Genomic DNA, 12,110 nt, shown 5'->3' on the forward strand with positions numbered 1-12,110 from the left:
GAAAAGTGGAGGAAATTCAGGAAGGGCTAAAATAGCTGAAATGTTCTATTTTTTCTTTTTAATAATTGGTGCTAAAGAAGGAATATGGGCTTTAGATTTTAAACGCTATCATTGAAAGCAAGAAGGTAGCTTCTAAGTGTTTTGACATGCAGAGGAAGGGTTCAGGGACCAGCCGGCAAGAACTTTGTCCTGCTCGTGTGTTTGATCCCACACCCATGCCTATGTTCTGCCTGCAGGCTTTTAACATAAAGTACTGCTCCTTCATTCTGTGGCTCTCCCTGCTCATTGGGTTTGTTAGGATCCTTTAATTAGTCACCAGTCAATTTTATTTTAAATTTGTATGATAATCCAGTTTCAAAGTTTAACTAACTAAGGTCAAATTTAAAAGGTGATTTCCTCAAGGCCATAAATCCAGACCATTGCATTCCCTAAAAATAGCCATCAAAACTTCTAAATCTTTGTCCTTGTCAATGATTTGAATACAATTTCTGTTCCAAGGACTCTAATGTGACACTAGAGTAAGCATTTACCTACCCAGGAAGAAGTTGCATAGTCCAGAAGGTCCACAGATCTGGATTTTAGACTCAGCTCAGACCCTCACTGGGAACCCAAGCAAGCCCTTTATGCTCGGAGGTTCTTAATTTTATTATCTGTAACCTAGGGATATAGGGCATATGATTATCTTACATGGTATTATGGGTTAAATTGCATCCTCCAAAAAAGACATGTTGATGTCCTAACACCCCTGTGCCTATGAACATGACCGAATTTGGAAATAGGATCTTTGCAGATGTAACCAAATTAAGATTAGGTCGAGTGCGCCCTAATCTGATATGACTAGTGTCTACATAAGAAGAAGAAAATGCCATGAGAAGACAAACACAGGGAGAACCATGTGACCAGAATAGCAGACAATGGAGTGATATAGCCACAAGCCAAGGAATGTCAAGAGTTATAGCCACCTCCAAGAGCTAGGAAGAGGCAAGGACGACTTCTATGGAGAGTCTCAGGAGGAACATGGCCTTGTTGACCCTTTGATTTGGAATTTCTAGCATCTAGAACAATAAGTTTCTGCTGTTTTAAGCCACCAAGTTTGTGTTACTTTTTTAGAGCAGCCTAAAGAAACTAGTACACGTGGTAAAAGTTACTTTGCAAATGTGATTAAGATTCTTGAGGTGGGAAGATTATCTTAGATTATCTGGGTGAGCTCAGTGTCATTACAAGTGTCCTAAGGGCCATTATGAGGGGGATATTTTGAGATGTGAGATATGAGAGGAGAATCTGAGTCATAAAAGGAAGGAGATGTATGACAATGGAAGCAGAGGGCCAGAGTAAAAAGAGATTTGTCAGAGATTTTAAGATGATATGGTACCAGCTTGAAAGATAGAGGAAAAGACCATAAACCAAGGGATGCAGCAGGTCCCTCGAAGCTGAAAAAGACAAAGAAACAGACTGCCATCTAGAGCCTATGAAGGTTTGGGGGCACCTGGGTAGCTCATTTGGTTGAACGCCTGACTCTTGATTTCAGCTCAGGTCATGATCCCAGAGTCATGGGATCAAGCACTGTGTTAGGCTCCACGCTGAGCATGGAGCCTGCGTGAGATCCTTTTTGTCTGTCCCTCTGCCCTTCTCCTGCTCGTGCATGCACTCTCTCTCTCAAACAAACAAACAAACAAAAACTTAAAAAAAAAAAAACTTATAAAAAGGTGGGGGAAGGAGTCTATAAAGATTTCATAGCCTGGCTAGCATCTTGGTGAAAATCATTTTGGACTGCCCTCCAGAAAAGTAAGATTATAAATTCTTGCTGTTTTAAGCCATTATGTGTATGGCAATTTGTTATAGCAGCAGTAGGAAACTAATACAAGATAAAAATTTCCCTGGTTAACCCCTAAACTTGTTTTACTAAAGACAAAGCTAAAAAAAATGTTTAAAAACCAAACAATTATTTTAGTATTGTCATGGTTCTAATTAATTTTAAAGATATACTAGGTACTCAGAACCAAACTTTTAAATGAATGGATAAACAAGTGAATCGAAATAGTTTTAATTCTACAAAGACACACTGACTAAATTGTGTTTAACAGTAATTCTGAAAGGGCAAAGAGCTTATAATAACAGCTTCTCCAATACATACATAGCACAGTGGCTTCCCTAAATATGAGCCTTCTCTAAACGTTCCTTTACTTGATTAATCAAAAACAAAGAAGGTTCTGGGCGCATGGGTAGCTCAGTGGGTTAAGTGTCCCAGTCTTGATTTCCACTCAGGTCATGATCTCACAGTTCATGGGACCGAGCCCCACATTGGGTTTATGTGGAGCCTACTTGGGATTCTCTCTCTCTCCCTTTCTCTCTGCCCCTCCCCCACTTTCTCTCTCTTTCTCTCTCTCTCTCAGAATAAATAAGTGAACGTTTAAAAATTTGTAGAAATTTAAAAAATTAAACACACACACACACACACAAAGTTCCTAGGAAGACCACATAGCCACTGGGATTGAAAGAAGGCAAGAAAAGGGTCCTGAATAAGTTCTTTCCTAGAGTATGCCAATATCCCTACAATCCTCACCCACTGAGAATATCAGAGTTTACAGAATGTGACCAGTTTCCTTTCCAGTAACTTTACTTCTTCAGATCACTCCTGGTGCCTACTTAGCAGCTAGACTCTTCCTTATAAATAGCCATGTTTTCGGCACATTAGGGCATTTCCCCTCTCAGGACTGGAGACAGATGTTCAAAGGATGATCCTAGCTGACAAAGCAACATCTGGCATTTAGCGTCTTGCTGTGACTGATTGTCTGATATATCACCCCAAAGTGAGGAGCAGCAGAGCCCTAGAATGTGAAATGGATCGTGCAGTGCCAAAGCTTCACTAAATGTGGAGACTTTGTATGTCAGAGCAGAGGGGAGAAAGAAAAAAAAAACACACCGTAGTAAACCATGATCGGTTTCATGACTCCAGAAGCCAAACCTAAGTAAGCTTCAAAAAGTTTATGTGGGAGCCATTTGAGAGATACAAAAAAATGTAAGTAAAAGGCTTGCATAAAAATATGTTACTCTCTGGTTGTTATTCCTAAAGCCAGTAGCAATGGTCTGGCTACTTGGCTTTGGTCAAAACCATATATTTTGTGACTCAAGACACAAAAGGTCTTTTTCCCACTGGAGTCACCCACATGTGATGTTAGAAAGAGATGTAATCTTGGGCAAAGTACTTCATCTGCAACTTAGTGTCCAAATATGCAAAAGTGGGTTCATTTCTACCTTATTAGATGGTCATGAGAATTATTTGAAATAACTTATATAAAGTGCTATCATAGCATCTGGCACAGAATTATGTTCTTAAATGATGAACGTTTATTGATCAGTTACCATGTGGTGGGTGGGCACTGTGCTAAGGGCTCTGGCTACGTTATGGAAGGTAACAGAGTGTGGTGGTTCCAAGCATAGACTGCCTGGGCTCCTATCCCAGCTCTACCATTGACTTTTTATACAACCTTGGGAAAGTAACTTAACTTTTGTGTGTGTCAGTGTCCCCATCTCTGAAAGCAGATAGTATTATATCAACTGCACAGATTTGTGGTCAGAAATAAATAAGCAGACATGTTCGACGAACTTATTAACAGTGCCTGGCACATGATAAGCATCTATAAGTGTTAATTAATATTATTATTGCCCCTTAATCTTTGCAACCCTTTGCTGTTGATACTGTCATTAGATTTATTCGGTCAACAAAGAAGCTGAGTTGAGACAGTCTAAGTGAGCTGTGGAACCAGGATTCAAGTACAGGTGGTCTTGCACTTGGTCCAAAACTGGAGGCAATTAAGTGATGCTGGAAGTCAGAGCCCACCAAATCTTTTCTGACCTTTCCTCCACCCTTTCCAAAGTGAACTGACTTTATGACTCTGGCGAATTTCTTAAGCACTCTGTGTCACATTCGTATAATGGGGAAAATATTATTGATGCCTCATCAGGTGATGAGGATTTAATAACATGACCCAACAAATTCCATATCACAGAGCCTGGCACATAGAAAGTCCTCAATATATGTTAGCCACCATAATAAATAACATTAGTAAAAGCCCTGAAGGCTAGCAGTCATTTTGTGCTGTACTACCTTTTGGGGAAAAAAAGTGCAACCAAGTTTTAATTCTCAGTGCTTATCGAGGACATTTTCCTCACTGTGACATTGTCCTAGGACTTTTCTGTAACAGCAGTCTGATTAGCTCTGGAAAAACACCTGGCCTTGGGAAATAGTCTTTGTGTCTTGCAATGATGGACAACACCTGGACCTTTTCTAAGGCTTACCTTGGACTGGGTTTGATGATGAGCAAAGTACCAGCTTGGTCAATGCAGAAATAACTGCTGCTGCTGGCAAACAAGTGACTTTACTGGTCCTGGAGTATTCACTAGTGTAGACCTGGTGGATGGAAACTAAACAGTAGTAGGTGACATCATGGTACCAGGCAACTGGCTGGAAAAGGAAAATCGTTCAAGGTTAAGCACAGGGTGGGGACTATTGGTGATAAAGCAGCACAACCTCCATGGGGGCAAATTGTATTCTCTGAATCATTAGTATAACTCTTGTACTTTTCACACAGTGTCTAAAATGATGGTGGGATAATTGATTTTGCATTAGCGATTTCGAGCATAGTATGTAAGAAATATTACAAGCCTACTCCCTAGTTGCTTGCCAAAGCAACCTTTAGAAACTGATAAGAAAACCTATTCTTTTTTTTTTTTTTTAAGCACAACAAAGGCCCTTCGTATCCCAGATATTGCAGAACAGGACCAGCCCCTCCTCACAGGTTGGTGGTACCCTATTAACTCGGAGTTGTTGGCTGTGACCCATCAAGTAAGTATTCATCGGATTTGTCAGGTTTGGGGGCAGAATACCCAAAACCTGGGTGGTGGGAGTGGATCTAAGTAAACCCAAGGTTGGCTAAAATAGAGTTCTGTTGTTTCCGTGTGGCAAATAGTTCTGCAGGCAAGCGTCCAGAGAGACCTTTACAAATTGTGAGAAATGGACACCCAGAGAGCGTCTGTCTAGAGTGATGTGAGCAGATGCAAGTTTATGTCACCATTACTGAAGTCCCTCTCCTCTCTCAGAGACACTTTAGAATTCGGGAGGCTTCAGGGGTGGAAGCCACCACTCTAGCTTGTCACGTTTGCCCCTAAGATCCCAAATTTCCAAGCCACTAGTGGTCCCTGCAGGACTGATGCTCTTATCTGCCCTACATCAATACTGTGGTAGGACTGGAAGCACCTTGTGTGGGGTCCAGCCTTCCTTGGAGCCTCTTCCCCTGTGGAGCTCAAAGCCCTTGTGATGAAAAGAACACCCCCCTCATCCCTGACCTGATCTCTGACTTTGCTGCTTCTCAGAGACAGCTTCTCTTTTGCATCTTTCACCATACGGCTGGGTGTGGGAGGGTAGAGCCTTCAGGAGACTTGGTAGTTTGACATTTTCCCCAAAACATGCCTCTGAAAACTTCTCCTGTTAGGAGACTTCCACATCTAGGAGCAACTTATTCCATCATTGAGCACCTCTGACCGTTTCTAAAGTTGAATCCCTGTCTTTTACCCACTGGTCTCAGTTGAACCCCCAGCAGCACCCTGACAATGTCCAACCTCAGAATAGTGAGGAAAGTTCATCCAGAGTACTGCATACATAGTAATGACTGCCCTTGGCACCACAGTCATGGGGTTGGGTTAATTCTTGATATCTGACAGGAAACCCAGTGGCACCATGAAGAATTGTCAAGGCTGGATGAATCCATCTTCTAAACTATAATCCTTCAAAAATTTGGAGCCTTTTGAGTTGTCATTTCTTCAGGCAGAACAACACCAGCTCCTTCAGAAATTTATTTCATGTCCCAACTTTTAAGTTCTCTCACAACATTGTTGTTGTTGTTGTTGTTGTTGTTGTTTTCTGAGCAAACGCCACTGTCCCCATCTCCCTCTTAAGATAGAGGATACAGAATTTATCACAAAAAATGTGAAGATGACTATGTGGGAAATGCTGGATGATGAGTCTCCCACCTGCAAAGCTAGTCCAACAAAAGGAAATGGACTATAAGAAGACAGCAGACGTGATTTGGATACAATAAAGAACTTGTGAATTTACTTTTAATTCAGTAAGCTTTAGGCCTGCATGCCTTCAAAAAGTCAATCTTTCTCTTCCTTCTCCTACCTCTTCTTTACTACACTAATGCCAACTATTTTTTTAATTTGAGGTGGCATCTCTTCCAGGCAGACTTCCCTAACTCCTTTAGTCGGGGTTGGGTGCTCCTTCCAGACTCCCGCCACACCTGTGCATGTCCCTGTCAAAGCACCTTCCACCTGCTTTAGATTGTCTGCTGAGCTGACATCCCTTCAACTTGATGGCTGGTGCCCAAGACACTGAATTATCGGACTTTTAACAATGCCTGGCACCAAAGAGGGGTGAAAAATATGTATTGATAGCAAATCGAGTGCTAAAACACTGGAATGAAAACCGTGGAACAATCTGGGAAGGTCTCCCAGCATTCATCGAAGACATGAAAGCTGATAGGTGTGTGTCCCTTGGGATTATCCTTCCACTCATTTACTCATCATTTATAACTAATGTGTGAGGAGAGCTTTGCCCCAGGCATTCCATACAGAGGATGGAGTCACATCTCTGGTACAGAACGATGACACCAAACAGGAGCGAAAGACAAAATCTCTACTGATTGCCAGTCATCTGATAGAGACCTTCACCAGCTAAAGCCCTTCTAGACTGGGATTTCTATGGTGGCCAAGGGATTTACAGTAATGTGGCTATAATAGAAATAAAAGAGGCTAGTGTGGAGGAGGTTTTCTGAGAATGGCTTTCGGGTTCCAGGAGCATGGGTCAAGAGGAGTACACAGGGGATGGGGCTGGGCTTGCTCCTAGGTGCCCTCAGCTCCCCTTCTGGGCTGTCTGCACAAGGCAGGGCAGGGACCACACTGCGCTGCTCTGATGGTCAGGCAGATAGAGCTACAGGGCATGATCACAATCCCAGAAGCACAGGACTGAGAGGTGTGGCAATAAAGGAAACTGGAATTCTAGAGACAAGAAAAAATAAATCCACTCAAGGAACCATCTCAACTAATCGGCTACTAGGCTCTGTTTGCAGAGGTGACATCACTGACAGTGCTTACAGGCAGAATAAGGCCAGATTTGCCAAGGGACATGTGTAGGCTTCCAAGCCTTCTAATCCCTCCTCAGCCACACCCAAAAATAAACTGTAGGAGGAAAATTTTATTTGGCATAATCGGATATTTTTGTCTTGCTTACCTAAACTGTCACAAGTGGTTGGTTAAAATAGCATAAAATGAGTGCTGTTTTATAAGAAAAAATTTTTTTCAGAAATTCCAAATAGGTAAATATCTTTTTTTTTTTTTTTCCAGTTTCCTAAGGTCTTTTTTTGTAAAAAGCAAATTAAACCTATTTGAGGTAGGGCCTGAATGTTATTCAATTCTGTTGGGGCCCTTTACTCTTGGCTGTGGCTACAAAAGAAGATTCACAGTAAATGGGCCTGTGGGGGTGGCTGCCATTTACCCCCATGTTTTCATAAATGGAAGCAGCCAGGCAAAGAGCACAGCTGTCATCATTTTCCACACAGGCACCGGGGGCTTGGGAGCTACTTGAGCAAGGGCCAATATGACAGGCAGGTTTTCTCACATAGCAAATCTAAAATTTTATTAGCAACAATTTGGACTGTTCAGGCAGGTTCAATGTCTTGTGTGTATGTGTAAAAATAGATCCGTTCACTCTTCCTGCATTCACCTTGGCTGTTTCTCACGTCTAAAACTAACCTGTAATAGGCACCCACTGTTCCCTCATATTTGCAATGGTCAGTGATCAAAAGAAGATTGGAGCTGACCAGATGTAAAATGAAAGATTCACCAGATAGACCAGAATGAAAGACTCACCTGGAGCGGAAATCTGAAAGGTTTGTTTACTTAGTCTTTCCCCCGCGTGCATCTTTGTGTTGCAGATTCCAATTGGAGTGGAAATGCCAGGTTGCTCGGAGAGAAGGTTGTCCTTGTAATGTGTCTTGGCCAATTGGAAATTGGCAGCATTTGTTCTCTCTTGAGAACATTTTCTTGCCAAGCTTCTAGGACATTTCCCAAGACCAAGTGGATTGGCCAATTGGACAACATTTCACTAAGCACACAAACTTCTCATAGTGCGATCCAGACTTTTCAGAACTCTGAATTGTTAGCAAAGTAGACAAAAATAATTGAGCTTCATTCTTCCCCAGCCAGGTTCTTCCAAATGTCACCAGCATGGTCTCCCTAAAAGCAAGAAATGACACAAATTCGCTCTAAAGTAAAGCTAATTAAGAGATACACCTACATTTAGAGGAAAAACAAAAATGCAGAGGAAACCACTTTTAACAGATAAACCAAAAATTCAATTGCGGTTCTTATAAGAACTTAACCTTTTGTTCAGGATCAGTTATAACATCATTAACTTTATCCAAAGAAAATATATTTATCCTGGATGCAGAATAGAAAAGGTCAGGTACGAGATTCCAAAACTTTAAAAGAAAAAGATACATCTCTAAATTACTAAGAGAATTCAACCTTTTGGAAAAGCATTTTATATTCATTAAGAACCTTTTTACTGTGGGGGAAAATTCACCAATGGTGAGAATTATGTGTGTTCAGTTCACTCAAGCTCTCCTAAAATCATGGTGTTGATTCATGTGTAATTAAAACACCCTTGGAAAATGTTCTACAGCCTGTGTTGGGGGGGGTCATTAAATAAATTAGATTAATTATGATTTTATAAATGCAATTGTACATTAAATAAAATATCAAAAGCGAATCCAATCACAGCTGTTTGGAAGGATTTTTGGCTGAAAAACTTCACTTATCACCAAATAATATAATTAGGCAATTACCAAGTGACAACTGAGGGATGATTATAGCATCAAAGCAAAAGGGCAAGTCTTAAACTCCCAGAGAAGTCACTCCCAGTCAGACCACAATAAACCAAAGAGGATATTTCTTGCCTGATTTTGTCTGACATCCTGGTCAGCAATAGGTAAGCAATAGCTTTTTAGCAAATGGTGCTTAGACCCACACTCAAGATATGCATTAGGTACACTGGGCACAGGACCAAGGACTGCAATAGTTTCAAGGGCGTATGAGAATGTTTTCATTTACTTTAGAAGCATAAGAAAAAAAAATGAACTTCTAGTCAAAGAAAACGTTTTAATATATAGTATTATTACATTTGTCTAGATACTATGGCAGCCATAAAATACAGTTTTAACTTTTATTTTTAATGAAGCAAAGGGCCCACAAAGGCAAAAGCATCTAGAACTTATGAATTGATTATGTGGCCCTGCTGAGACCCTTCCCATAGGACCACATGGCAAGTAAGCTGCCTTAGTGAGTGGCAGGAGCCAGTTGGGTGTCAGAGGAAAGAAGAAAGAAAGGCAGGTTGCATAGGGGAGAGGGATAGATTGGGGTATGTTCATAAGGCCAAGAGGGTGGTAAGGTTGGGTTTGTAGGGCCACATGAAGAGCTCTGTTTCCCAAAAGGGTAAAAAGGCTGAGGTTGTATGAATAATCCCAGCAGCTCTGTTTTCTTCACCACTGTGTCCCAAGTTCAGATATGACACCTGGTTCATAATAGGCACTAATATTTGAAAACATTTCAATAATTCTAGGGTGTAGCATGGAAACTACTGGCAGAAACGAGACAGAGATATGTCCCTGTCATGCAATTCTTTACCCCATTTCTGTAATTAATAGCACCAGCCTGTACTGATTCCTCAATGATATGCTTACTTCTTTGATGTCCATCTATATCAATGCTTCCTCTAGCTGAGAATAAATTCCCACTGTGGCAGGCTAGGCAGTGGGTACAGCATGGATCTCAGTTTAAGGCTTGACTCCTTCACTAAGCAGCACTATAATTTTGAGAAAGTTCTTTATCCTCTCTAAACCTCAGCTGCCTCCTGTATAACATGGATATCTGTTCCTACATCAGGTGGCTATGAGGATGAACTGAGATAATAATGTGTCAGGTGCTAAGCCCAATGAGTGATACATGGTTAGGGTCTAATGATACGATTTCCTTTTGTGTCAACTATTTATTACCTTGCATATAACCACTCTTAGTAACATTTTTTACTAATGTTCCTGGAATCTACCCCTAAATATTTGTAGTTAACTCATTTTCCAGCGAACTCTTCACCAAAGGCAATGCTAGGTTCAAGAGTGAGGATGGATGGAAGCCAGGCAGCGGCTTGGTAATGCAACTGAGAGTGGACCTTAAACATCTCTGGAGGGATGATGAGATGGACAGAGTATTGGTTGGCAGATGTTTTGACAAGCTACTTGGGATGAGAGACACGGAGACATGAGGAGGAGGTAAGAAGACCAAGTGGCCTGGCTAAGCTGCCTCCACATGTGGGTGGGTCTCCAGAGCCCATGTTTTGTGGGGATACAAGTCTAGGGCCCAAGCTGGGCAGTAGAGGACACCTGAAGGCTGCCACCAAGGGCATACCTGCTTCTCGGTCCTTCCGCCATGAGTCATCCTAGCTTCTAACTAGACACCACACACACAGTTTAAAATTTTGCTTTGAGGGGCACCTGGGTGGCTCAGTCGGTTAAGCGTCCGACTCTTGGTTTGGGCTCAGCTCATGATCTCATAGTTCATGGGGTCAACCCCTGCACTGACGGTGCAGAGCCTGCTTGAGGTTCTCTCTCTCTCCCTCTCTCTGCCCCTCCCTTACGATCTCTGTCTCTCTCAAAATAAATAAATAAACTTAAAAAAGTGTTAAGTAAATAAATAGATAAATAAATAAATACTTTTATTTGAAGATGTGCTAAATATTTGCTACCTGGGACAGTCTCAGCCTAACCCACCTGGAGGGAGCAATGTATCACAATCCCTGCTACCTGCTCCTCTCCTCAGCTCTCCCCCAGCCCTGGTTCCCTCAGCTTTATATACATCATCATTTTCCTTTCTTCTGGTATCCCTCCTGAGCACCTTTTATTCCTCCTTTCATTTCTTCATTTTCAATAAATTCACTCAAACACATTAATATGTTTGAACATGTATTATTTAATAGTATATAATACTATGAGATACTTTGCCAGGCAGAAAAAAGGGATGCTATGTATTTTTTTTGTCAAATTTTACTTTATTCTTCTAACTTAACATTTAAAAAATGACATAAATGACATATCACATTATATTAGTGTCAGGTATACAACATAATGATTCAAGGTATTTAGATATTGTGAAATTATCACCACAATAAGTCTGGTTAAAATTCGTTGTCATCAAATACAGAGGCTCTGTATATTTGAAACAAGGTTTTAATCTTCTCCCTGAGGAGATATTTAAGATGCTAACCTAAAAGCATGGATGCCTTTATTCCATGCCAAGATCTGATATCTGCTGTCTAATTCTTTCACTCATTTGTTTATCAAAAAAAATTTATTGAATACGTACTAATTGCCAGGCAATGCTTTAGGCTGTCCAATAGGGCACTGAACAAGACAAGTCTTGTGCAGGAAAAGACAGATGTATATATAGTGACCAGTGGAGGTAAGTGCAAGGAAGAGAAGGGGAGCGAGTATAGGGACACGAGCCACATCTTTACACAGTGTGGAAAGGGCGGGGATTAGCGGGACAGGAACCTCACTAATTACTACACTTCATTCTTCCTCATCAGTCTTGCCTTTCTGCTCTGATACTCTTCCAGGATTCAAGCTGACTCAATCTTTTATGCTCTCCAAGGTGGTTTCGTCACTGGTTGTCTGAAGTACTAGCTGGATAGCTTCCAGCTTTGGATAGCAGGGGCAGAAGAAGTCAAGGACTTAAGAGAAGGGGATGTGTCAGCTCTGGACATGGCCAGAGTTGTCTTGGAGATACTGGGGAGACAAAATGTTTGACTTTTCAATAGGGTTTCCAGTGAACATCATGGAGCCCACAGTCCCTTCGGGACAAAAGGTCACAATTTAATGAAAAAAACTGTTTAGAAGAGAGGCCAATAATTATTGGTATTAATTTAAAAATATTTATTCACCTAAAAGTTAATGATGTTGAAAACTTCAAATGTTTTCTGGTTGGTGCTGTCATTAAACTTT

General features: G+C 41.2%; 1 long non-coding RNA gene across 9 annotated transcripts in view; it reads right to left on the bottom strand.

Annotated features, from left to right (window-relative positions):
• LOC125172247 (uncharacterized) overlaps positions 1-12,110 on the bottom strand; it is a 62,635-nt gene that overhangs the window by 13,969 nt on the left and 36,556 nt on the right. For all 9 annotated transcript variants that reach the window (XR_007154661.1, XR_007154662.1, XR_007154663.1 and 6 more), the window contains 2 exons: positions 7,927-8,292; positions 4,300-4,465 (listed from right to left, as the gene is read on the bottom strand). This is a non-coding gene — a long non-coding RNA (uncharacterized LOC125172247). The remainder of the gene's footprint in view (positions 1-4,299; positions 4,466-7,926; positions 8,293-12,110) is intronic.

This window comes from Prionailurus viverrinus, chromosome C1 (assembly GCF_022837055.1).
Source record: "Prionailurus viverrinus isolate Anna chromosome C1, UM_Priviv_1.0, whole genome shotgun sequence".
NCBI lineage: Eukaryota > Metazoa > Chordata > Mammalia > Carnivora > Felidae > Prionailurus > Prionailurus viverrinus.